We start from the raw sequence: 12,599 nt of genomic DNA on the forward strand, positions 1-12,599 counted from the left end.
GTTCTACTCTAAAACTCTTTTGGAAGAAGAGAAAAAATGGTTCCTTCCTCTGAGAATTACAAGTATACCTGGTTAGCTATTTACACAGAAACAAGGAAGAAGAATTATTCCCCCTCAGTGTGTGAGCTCAGAAGTCCTGTGTAGTTTCAAGGGTGAGAACTTACAATCTACGAGATTTTGCAGGCTGTGCTCAGGATGAGTGGAACCAATGCCCTCAGAAGGAGTTTCAAACACCAGAGGAAGGTTTCCTGGGTGCTCTCCCTCCTCCTGATCCCTGAACCAAGAAGGACATGGGAGGCAAGTCTGCAGGAGGCAGTTCACTATCTCTCCACACTTCTGTCCTGTAATTTCTTTGCCAAGCTGGGCCACAGTTTTAATTTTCTCTCTTGTGCGCTCTCTTTCTTTCTTTTGCTTGAAGGCTATTCGTATAGCAAAAGCGGTGACAAAAGTCAACAATAAGTTTAATAGAGAAGATCTGTCCTTGTTGGCCTGCAGTTTAGTTCAAAGGAGCTATCGGGACCGTATTAAATGATAGAAAGCAAAACCATGTTCTTGCCTGGGTGTTGTTCCTTCCAATTTTACACACAGCTCGTGAGAGATGACAGTCCCATTGTGTGAGGTGATGTTTTTCAGGATATTTATATCAAAGCATGCATTCAGTATGGATAAAAGCATAGAGTTGAGGGCCTTTATGTATCAAAAACATGTACAAGGAAAGGAATGCTTCCGGCATGGTGATTAAAGGGCTTGCTACTCTTGGGGAGACAGACGAGACAGTCTGTTCCTTAAAGCTTTCCAGTCTTGGGAGCTATGTGGGGCAATTCAATTCTGTTCTACAGGGTTACTGTGAGTCAGCATCAAAGATGACAGCAGTGAGTGGGTCCATAGAAAATGAAAAATTAGAAACAAGGCAATATAATTTATGCTAACGAAATTTTCCAGAGCAATATTGATGGGGGACATGGTTAATCCTTGGTTTTAACAGAAAGGTTCGCAGTTGAACCCACTAGCCACTCAGCAGGAGAAAAGATCTAATGATTGAACCTTATAAAGGAAACCCTACACAAAAGTTCTCATCTGTCTATAGCAGCAGTTCTCAACCTGTGGGTCGCGGCCCCGTTGGGGTTGAATGACCCTTTTCCCGGGGTCGCCTAAGACCATCGGAAAACACATATTTCCGATGGTCTTAGGAACCGAGACACCGCTCCTCTATCCATCTCCAGGTGGGTCCGCCCACATGCAGATACACCCACATATGAGTACCCGGCGTGAAGACTGTTACCCATGCTACACCATGCTTCCAGACAATATTTCATTTATTTTTAATTAAAAATCAATATTTCACAACATATAATGAATGACATATTGCTTTGTGATTAATCACTATGCTCTAATTATGTTCTAATTTGTAACAATAAAAATAAATCCTGCCTATCAGATATTTACATTATGATTCATAACAGGAGCAAAATTACAGTTATGAAGTAACAATAAAAATAATTTTATGGTCAGGGGTCACCCCAACATGTGGAACTATATTAAAGGGTCTCGGCATTAGGAAGGTTGAGAACCACTGGTCTATAGGGTAGATGTGAGTTGGAATTGACTGAATAGCACACAATATGCAATACTTCCACATTATGTATATATAAATATACACACATACTAATTTTAGTCATATATAAATTATATATATATATATGTCATGTAAGGAATTTGGGGTTTTGAAATTTAACATATCCCTTAAGGTAAAGGTCTAGAAGGATATTTATAAAGTTACAGGCAGAATGATCAAAAACTACTCCCCAGAGGATCTAAGCTGGCTAAAAGCCTCCTCATGTCTCATAAAGTAGAGATGTAGAGGACAAAGTTTTTTGGGGGGTTGGGGGGAAGGGCTTATATTTATGTGTTTCCTTTTATTGTAGTAGGTAGAACTACTGTGGTTTGATCATAGCCTTTGTCAAAAGCTAAATCAAACAAACCCACAAATGCAAACCTAAAAAATTTCTGAATGTATCCAATTGCTCAAAAATAGTATTGATAATAGTGTCCATCCAATCCAGTCTCATTAGTAGAGCAATCACTATCAGTGAAATTGTCTTCAAATAATAACCTCTGTATTATGGGTGGTGTGGGGAATGGTTCATTGAAAGTCCATTTTTTTAATGCACTCATTTTTTAAAAATAAATTATGTTTTTAATCCACTGAGGCTTTTAGCAGCTTTTTTTTTTCATGTTGATGATGAGTTTAAACTACTCCATCAACACTTTAATGCACTAGCTCTTGAACTAAAAGCACACATTTACCAAATGGCCGGTGAATATTAGAGAGCTACAAATCTATATGAGGACACAAGAGATGGAAACTTGACCATTTAGGGTACACTATGAAAAAATATAGAGTAAATATTCTTATGGTTAAAACCAGAATTGAACTTGATTACCTTCCCAGAACTTTATAAAATATGGTTATATTTAAGTATTATAAAATCATTTATAGATGCCCTGAGATGCCAACATTAGTGATTGAATTAATAAATGCATTTGTGTCCAACATAAAATTTAATTTTTCTTGGAGCATTTATTTGCTATTGAGTCTTTCAGAATTGAGGAGTACTCCTCAGTAAAATAGGAAAAGTATCGATATCTTAAAGCACTCATCAAAGGATACGAGTAGAGGTAAAGTAGAGGGGCAGCCAAAAAGAGGAAAGCTTTCAACAAGATGGATTAACAGTGGCTACAACGAAGGGCTCAAGCATAGGAACAATGGCACAGTGTTTAGTTTTTTTGGGTTTAAAAAAAAATCATTTTATTGGGGGCTCATACAACTCTTATCACCATCCATCCATCCATTGTGTCAAGCACATTTGTACATCTGTTGCCCTCATCATTCTCAAAACATATGCTTTCTACTTGAGCCCTTGGTATCAGTTCCTCATTTCCCGGCCTTCCCCCTCATGAACCCTTGATAATTCATAAATTATTATTATTTTGTCATGTCTTACACTGCCCAACGTCTCCCTTCACCCAGAGTTTAGTTTTGTTGTGCATAGGGTTACTATGGTTAGGATCTGACTCAATTGCACCTAACAAAGACTAATCAGGTCTAGCTTGTGAGGCTAGGCACTGGGCCGATAGCTCTGGTTTCCGGTTCAAATTGAAACTCTATGTAGGGTTGCCAGGAATCAGACTCCACTCAGTGGCACTGGGTTAATACTTTATAAAGGAACCTGGTAAATATGTGTTTGACTCTTCTCATTAGTACCTTTCAACTTGGGTTTCAATTACCAAGGTTATTTATATTCAGCTTTATATGTTAGGCTGCACATCTGCAACATGGCTAAGCAGACCCAGCCAACTATCTGTGAACTTAGAATTCAGATGCAAATGTTTTGCTATTATACACATGATGGTAGGAAAGAATTGGGTAACAGGTTTGGCCAGGCAATGACCCAGTGGAGTAGAACAAAGTAAAGCACACACACGTTTCTGTGTTTTAAGCATGAAGCATGTATTTATTTGTCTGTGTGCATGTATGATTATCAAGGTGAACACTGATGTTGAAAGCGTTGGTAGTACGTTCTCTTAGTAATTGTATTAGATTTTTAAATTATTATGGACATTTATTTGGAATATGTTACCCTTCAGTTAATTTGTAATTAATTTACATCCTTTTAGTAAAAACCAGCAGAAGGTTGTAGCCCAGAAGCATTTTTCCCGGTAGAGGGGAAAATTGTGCTTTTAAATGTTCATAGGAAATTATTCACTTAGAGAAGATTGAATCTCATCTGTAAATCATTAATTGATATAAATGCTAATGTCCTTACCAGGAGAGATAATTAGTCAATTTAATATGACTTTTCCATTTTAACTTCAGTTGCAAAAGTTAAATAGTTAAGTCATGCCAATTCGATTTCTTTTTCAATATCTGTCTTGTAGGATATTGGCTATTTCTTTTGCCAAAATAAAAGCAGTTTATGGTCCATGTCAGATGCATACATTATTATTAATAATCCAGATCACGGTGTGCCAGATCTAGGTATAACAGGAGCCTGGGTGGTGGAGTGGGTAAGGATCGGGCTGCAATGAGTAAGGTCAGCAGTGTGAACCCACCAGCAGTGTGAACCCACCAGCCCTCCTAAGACCATATTTACGATGGTCTTAGGAACGGAGACACCGCTCCTCTATCCATCTATGAGAAAGGGGAGGCTTTCTCCACCTGTAAAGACTTAGTCTCGGATGCTATCAAGGGCAGATCTCTGCTGCCCTGTAGGGTTGCTATGAGTCAACATTGACTTGATGCCAGTGAGTTTATTGGGTTGTTTTTGTTTTTGTTTTCTTCTGGGTATAATGAAACAAACTAGAATTCTAAAATAAGTAGTTAAGGACTTAATCCTGCACTTTCAGATGGCATTCTGGAAAAGCCAAAATTCTTCAGCCAAAGGAGGCCGTTTCTTCCGTTAAATTCAAGCATGCAAAACAACAGATGGCGATTGTTTCTTAGAGTCTAGATTCCAGGAATCATTCTCACGGAGTGTTCTCAGAGACCTGTCAACTCCATCGGTAGATTAGGATGTCTTCGAAAAGAAAAGAAAAAAAACAGAGACTATGTGTTAGACATAAATTGCCTTCAAAAAATAAATAAAGTTTTAGAGGTGTTTTTTATAAAGCTCAGAGGGAAGACAGTTGACCCATTTCTCTGCAGGGTCATATTTCTGGTCTGTTATCGGGCCACAGTCTGTGCTGTTATTGATCATGGATTTGACTGTGGGTGCTGAGGACATAGGCAGATACCTTGTGGTTTGGAAGACTGAGTGACAGTGCCATCAGTCTCTTGGTCTGTTTTCTCCCCCGGATTCATGCCTTCTCCTTCAGTGGGGTTTGCCTTTATTTAGACTATTTGACTTTGTCAAGTGAGCGTCACTTTACATGCCTAGCCATATCAATTCAGCGTGAAACCTTAACGGGTCTAATGCCGTCAGAGAAGGATCCCGGTCATTTTGTTTTACCTTGGTTACTTTTTAAAAAAATAACATCGATCTCTAGTCATGAAGTCATTCACTTTTATTCATTGGAGATTTTAGAATGTCTATTCACATCAGGATTGAAATATTTCTTACATGTGACTGGGCTCACCAGAGCTGGAGGAACATGGTTGTGGAGTGAGTGCTGTGCCTGGGGGCACAGGCAAGGGGGAGCATAGGGGTTTCTGCCCCCACCCACCTTCCACCACCCAGTGGTCTGCCCTGGAGGGACACTTCCCTTCACTCAGAGGACCTGCCTTTTCCTAATGCACAGAACCAGACTTCACAGGCTCGTTGCTGGCGTTGAATGAATGGACTTTAGCCTTTGGGTGACCCCGGAGAGAATCTCCTCAAACGACAGGATGAGACAGAGAGTAACCAGTGCAGAGAGAACTAGGAAAGTTCAAGTGCTAAACAATTCACCAGCACAAAGAGTTAAAACAGCCAAGAAAAGAAAATGAAAGACGGCAGAGGAAAACTGTGAGACAAATTATTGTTACATTAACAGTGTCTCTCATCTTCAGAAAGCCTTCTCCCATTCTCTTCCACTTCCTATGCCTTCTTGTTGAACATATCTCCCTATTCTCTAGGCTCAGGGCACTGGATTTTTTTTTTCTTTTCTGCTTAGTCTGGAACTATGAGAGATGATTTCAAAGAAGCTCTTAGATGCTGCCTGTGGCCTCACCCCTTGCCCTCTGCAGGTCCTTACTTTCCAAAGCCCTGTCTCCCCTGCTGCTGTGGGAAGGCTGAGCCCCGGTGGAGGAGCCAGATCACCAGGCTGAGTCTTCAGTACAATTTTAGGAGCTTCATCTTCAGCTGCGCCCTTGTTCCTGCTTAGCAGTTCTTTTAGTTATGTCTCTCCTTAGCTCTCTATTCCATTTCTCATAGTGACATGGGTTTTTTTACAACTTTTATGCAAATTCAAAATTGGACCTCCCCCACCCTATTTCCTACCGAAAGCCTTCCCTCCCACTTTTCAGAGAAAACAGATGGCTTCAGGCATGTTTGCTGTCGATTTCCCCTTCACTTTCTGAAGCTTTATCATCTAGAGTCATCTCTGCTTGACCAGTTCCTCCATAAGGAGTCCTTCCCTCAGCCCACCCCCAGACTGCCACCCACCTGTGTCCTTTCTTCCATGCTCTTCCCCTGGGCCCAGGCCCAGGCCCTGTCCCCTGTCTGACATCAACCATCTCTTCTCTTTCAGTAGCATCTTCTCTCCTTAAAGGACCCACCACCACCATCTTCTCATCTTGAAAATGAAAATTATATATATTTAGAATATATCTGTCCTTTGATCTACCTCTCGACTTCTATTTTGTTATCAAGCTGCTTGATAGTCTGGCTTTAATGTTTCCATGTGATATCAAAATCCTAGCTCATAAACAGTCCCATCTCTCTAGCCACTGCCTCCATGATGAAGTAGGATCCTATGGAGAAGGTTACTTATGGACTTCCTACTTATGTGATCCACTGGCTTCTTTCTCTACTCTCCATTTTTGACTTTTTTTTCTAACGCTTGAAAAAGTTAACCTCTTGAATGTAAATTTCACATAAACAGGTTCATGTTAATTTTCATTATTGGAAATTGTTCCTTATTAGAAATTGCACAAGGAAGTATTATAGTATAGTGGTTAAAACTGCAGGCTCTGAAGCCAGACTGCTGGTGCTGGGAACTCTGTTCATTATTGCCTGTGTGTGACCTTAGTTACCTGCTCCCAAAAGGGGGCTAGTAGAAATACCCAACTATACAGATGTTAAATTGATGAAGTGCTTGCCTGCTGACCACTAGGTCAGTTGTTTGACCCACCAGCCACTCCTTGGGAGAAAGATGTTTGTCTAGAGAGATTTACAGTCTTGGGAACTCTATGACATTGGTCTACTCCACCCTATCGCATCACTATGGGTTGTAGTTGACTTGATGGTAATGGGTTTTTTATACAATTGTTAAAGCAATTGGCATAAGTTAGTATTGTGCTTGGTGTAGTAAATTGTCAATATTTATTATTTTACCTTATTTTGAACTGATTTGTGACCATATCCTAAATGTTTAGCTATTTAGGGTGCTCTTTCTTCTATGTTGCTATACAAACTGCTAGAAACAATCCAATCCAAAGCCTTAGCGGGAACATTTGAATTAGATGCTAGAACAAAAGTAGTCAGAATGACCAACACCAATTCTCAATGCAAATTTAGAATGGACACTTAAATGAGACACAAAGCAAGCACCAAGGCCTGGGCCAGAACTGGATCAAATGGGGGAAGCTAGGGGGAACGGGGTGCATGTGGGACAAGGATGATGAACATTCTGAGCTCGTTGATGGTGGTGTGGGGCTGGGGTAAAGCCAGTTACAGCCTGCTTCCCTCTCACTTCTCTGACAAGTCTCTGCTTTTTTATTGATGACTTTTCCTACCCTTATCACATTTGATTTGTGTTTTTAAAATATTCTTTCTTTCTTGGTGTATCATTCTCTCTCGGATTTCAATGGTACATGACTGCTACTTCCTCTATTTATTTCCCTCAGATTACAAGTTATTCGAAAGCTCTTCATCTGTATTTTAAATTGCTTATTTGGATCTCCTTCAAGTTAGTCCACAAGATATTTCAAATTAAACATGCTTAGTCTGATCTTACAGGAGGGAGACAGGGTTTTTGATACCTTCAAAGAGCTACAGTCTCAGAAAACCGCAGAGGCAGTTCTGCCCTGCCCTAGAGGGCTGCTATGCGTTGGCATCAACTCAAAGGCAGTGAGTTAGGTGTGATTTTTCTGCTCTTTGACTCAAACTTGTTCTCCACTCTCTCTATATATATTTATGTAAAGATGATATTCATTCAGTTGCCTAAACTAGAAACTAGGTTCATAGTTGCCTGTTCTTTCTTTGAGCATCAAATCCAATTCCTAGATCTGAATTATCTCCTTCTTCCATTCCCACTTACTTGGCAGGCTTTCACCATAACTAACCATGAGTGCTTAACAGGTAACTTCCAGTCCCTAACCCATTCTTCATATAGTTTATGGAAATTAAATTACTTCTAGAATAAAATTCAAATACCTTAGAATGAGTTATTAGTCATTGTTCCCAAAGGTGCTGGTCACTTGAATTTCTCTATGTATTTATATAAAGCTATTTTTCCTTACCTGGGATCTAGAACATCACTCGAATTTCTATTTCCATCATTCTATTAAGCTTCATCATTCTCCTCTAAATTCAGCAATACATCTCACATTCATAGCAATGCTAAATATAGTCCCACGGTTGATGTTCATTGTATCAGTGATGTTTCTGTCTGATTATTTTCATCGCATGACACCAGTGATGCATATTCTGTGTGGATGCCAGGAATATTAATTTCTTTCCCTATGTGAAGTTTTTAAGTTTAATTGGCATATAATCCACATAACACACAATTCAATGGTTTAATCCTATTAAAAAGAGGTGTACAGTCAGCACCACAATCAATTATAAGTTGATTTAAAAAAAATAAATGAAAAACTATTTGGTAACATATATTATAAATTATCTATGCATTTTTTATACTCTTTAATATAATTATTTCCTTTCTAGGAACCTATTATAAATAAATAATCAGAATTGTGGACAAAGAACTATATATATCTATGAACTGAAATATTCTAAACAACCAACATTTTACATATCCTAGCATGTTTAACTATGTTGAGATAAATACTTACAACTTGTGAAAATTACAGTAACCATAAAAATTAAGCTTTTCCAAATGTACACTAAAATACCATGACACATTGTTATAATAAAATCAGGACAAAAATTATACAGTATGGTTTTAAATATGCAATTTCATGTATGGATTAAGAGATTTGAAATAAAATTAACATTAATAATTCTTAAAAAACAAACAAACAAAAAACATTTTCTTCTTTCTCGTACTCCTCATTATTAGTTTCACATTCCCCTGATCTCATGTGCCCAAACCCTAAGAAACTGTTGATGCGGTTAATGTCTTTATGGACTTACCTGTCTTAGATTTGATATATAGAAAAACATACAAAGCAAAACCAATAACAATATAAAACAGAAAAACTTCGATCATAAAGAAAGCAGAAGATATTAAAAGCTTGAACAAAATTAGGTGCCATCAAGTGGGTTCAGACTCATTGAAGTGATTTTATATAAGCAGAGTGAAGCACTGCCTGCTCCGTCATCCTCCTTACAATTGTTCTTACATTCGAGCTCATCCTTGCAGCCACTGGGTCAATCCATCTCCTTGAGGGCCTTCTTCATTTTCTCTCCTCCTCCACTTTTCCAAGCATGGTATCTTTCTCAAGAAAGTAGTCTCTCTTGATAACATGCCCGAAATATACACGATGCAGTCTTACCGTCCTTGTCTCTCAGGAGCACTCTGAATGTACTTCTTACAAAACAGATCTGTTTGTTCTTTGGCAGTCCACAGTACTTCCAGTATTCCAGTATTCTTTGCCAACATCATAGTTCAAATGCATTGATTTTTCTTCGGCATGCCTTAGTCAATGTCAAACTTTCACATACATATGAGGCTTTCACATGCATTTCATAAACTTTCACATACATACCATTATTTGGGTTGGGCATACCTTAATCCTGAAAGTAACATTGCTGCTTTTCAACACTTCAAAAACATCTCGTGTATCAGATTTACCAATGCAACATGTGCATTGTTGATCCAAGTAAGATGAAATCCTTGAGCATGTCAAGCTTTTCTCCATTTACTAGCATCTTACCTATTGGTCCAGGTGTGAAGCCTTTGGTTTTCTTTCCATTGAATTTGTTCCATTACAATCCACACCGAAGGCTACAATCTTTGATCTTCATCAGAAGGTGCTTCAAGTCATCCTCATTTTCAGCAAGCAAGTTGTGTCCCTACATATAGCAGGCTGTTAATAAGCCTTCCTGTGATCCTGATGACACATCCTTCTTTATATATTTCTCTGAGATGGAATATGAATGGTGAGGATACAACCCTGACATACACCTTTCCTTATTTTAAACCATGCACTATAAAATTATTATGTTCGCACAACTATCTTGATCCATGTATAGTTTCCACATAGCACAATAAAGTGCTCTGGAATTCCTATTCTTCTCAATGCTATCCATAGATTTTTTTAAAAAATGATCCACACAGTTGAATGCCTTTTCATAGTCAATACAAGACAAGTCTAGGGAGCCATGGTGGTAGAGTGGTTATGTATCGAATTTCAGCATGCAAGGTCAGCAGTTTGAGACCACTAGAAGCTCCTCTGGAGAAATGTGGGGCTTTCTACTACCATTAACTTTTATAGTCACAGAAACTCACAGGTGCAGTTCTACCCTGTCCTACAGGGTCACTATGAGGCAGTATTGACTCGATGGCAGTGAGCTTGGTTTTTTGGAATTATCTTTCTTGTATTCTCTGCTTTCCTCAAGTTCCAACTGGCATCAGCAGTGATATCCTTGTGTCCCATTGTCTCCTGAATCCAGCTTGAATTCCTGGCAGTTTCCTGTGGATGTACTGCTATGACCTTCAGCAAAATGTTGCTTCTATGTGACATTGATGATATCGTTCAATAATTTCCACATTCTATTGGGTTACTTTTCTTTACAGTGGGCCTAAATTTGGACTTTTATTTTGAAGAGGGACAAAGATGGGACGATCAGCTTCTGTAAAGATTTGTAGCCTCAGAAATTCTAAATAGGGTCCATATGAGTGGGAGTCAACTTGATGACAGTGTTATAATATTGTTTTAATAAGGCCTTATCATATATAAAGCATAATTGCTATATATTTTTATATATATGAAACATTATTTTATATATAATTTATTTTATATATACAAAATATTATTGTCATATTTTGAGTATATATTATATACAGAATTAATAAGTAAGCATAAATAAGGTATACCAAAACACCCAAATCCCATCCCTTGTTATAAAGTCAATTCTGACTCATAGCGACCCAAAGAGGATTTCTGAGGCCGTAAATCTTGGCAGGAGCTCACAGCCTCATCTTTCTCCTGTGGAGCAGCTGTGGCCGTGTACCATAGCCCATGTGGTTATCACTCCTACTCTGGCCTGGGAGCATCTCCAGGGCTCCTTCTTAGAGTGATTCATAAGCAAAGCTGTAGATTATTGAATAGTTGTGATTCTCTGCTTTCTGTATTAGATACTCAACATACAGAATGCCACTAGCTGTCAAAACTAACTGGAAAAATAAGTATTATTATCTGTGTTTTGTAAAATAGAAAACCGAGATTTAGAGTGCTTAAGTGCCTCTCCTCCCCCAAATTCACACAATTAGATATTGACCGGGAGGAGCTTTGAGTTCACCTCTGTCCTTTAATTCCAAGACTCAAGTACTTTCCAAAGTATAATGTAGTGCTGGCCCACTTTTAAAAGTACACTGCATTTTCAATTACGCATTGAGATGGATATATTGAGAGAGAATAATAGACATACAAGAATTTCAGGAACCATGAAGTGTTTCCAAATTACTTCTAGTGAAGTATTGCTTTGAATTTTGCCAACCTTTTTTGTCTCTCTGATTTATGGAGAGATGTTAACTTTCTGCAAATAATTTTTTGCCTTAATTTTTGCTATTTCTGACTTGTTGGAAGTGGCCTGATAGAGATAAATTTATAGATGTCATGGTCAATATTTCTCCTTGAAGGCATTGAGGCCCTGCTTGAGAATTGCCCATGACCCTTGAGAGATGGGCATTATTCTGAGTGTATCAGAGTCTACATGGCCAGAGCAGTCCTTGAGTTCTGTGGATGGTTAATGCACTTAACTGCTAACAAAAATTTTGGAAGGTTGTTTCCTCTAGATCTGTCTGGCACTCTACTTCCACAACCCCAGCATTGAAACTCTGTGGAGTCCAGTTTTACTGTGGTGCACATGGGCTTACCATGAGCCAAGCTTGCCATGAGTTGGAATAAACGCATGGAAATTGGTTTATGAGGCTAGAGATATCACCAACCAAACCAAACCAAACTCGCTGCCTTCAAGTCAGTGCTGACTCATAGCAACCTCTTCTGTGTTTCTGAGACTGTAACTCTTTGTGGGAGTAGAAATCCCAGCTCTGTCTCTCCACAACATGGAATGCTTAAACTGTTGGGTGAATTAAAATCCTGTATTCTATAATGCATCCTTTCCAGGGAACCTGTCAAACACCTACTGATGAGCAAGATCTCTGAGTAGGCAGAGTGTAGACGGTGAAAACTCAATACACTGCCTTCCTGGAACTGTTAAGTTATTTTCACTGGTGGAAAGAGGTTCCTGGATAAAATTTCCCTCTTACCTTTAAACTCTATTGTAAAATAATTTGCTCAAAATAGGCAACTCTGATTATTACTAGAAGAATTTTCCAAAAGAAGCTGTGGACTTGTATGTGTATGTGTGAGATCTCCTAGTTCGCAATTTTGTAAAAATTTAATTTTTTTAAATCATTTTATTGGGCCTCATACAATTCATCACAATACATAGATCAATTGTGTGAAGCACACCTATACATTTGTTACTCTCATCATTCCCAAATTCGCTTTCCTCTTGGGTTCCCGGAATCAGCTTATTTTCCTTTTT

The 12,599-nt window shown here is 38.6% G+C and overlaps 1 protein-coding gene across 7 annotated transcripts in view; it reads left to right on the plus strand.

Moving 5' to 3' along the window:
• Nucleotides 1-12,599, plus strand: part of MAPK10 (mitogen-activated protein kinase 10) — a 379,669-nt gene that overhangs the window by 227,935 nt on the left and 139,135 nt on the right. The window lies entirely within an intron of this gene.

This window comes from Echinops telfairi, unplaced genomic scaffold, assembly GCF_000313985.2.
Source record: "Echinops telfairi isolate 266 unplaced genomic scaffold, ASM31398v2 ScPeMD7_7468;HRSCAF=8506_0, whole genome shotgun sequence".
Taxonomy (NCBI): domain Eukaryota; kingdom Metazoa; phylum Chordata; class Mammalia; order Afrosoricida; family Tenrecidae; genus Echinops; species Echinops telfairi.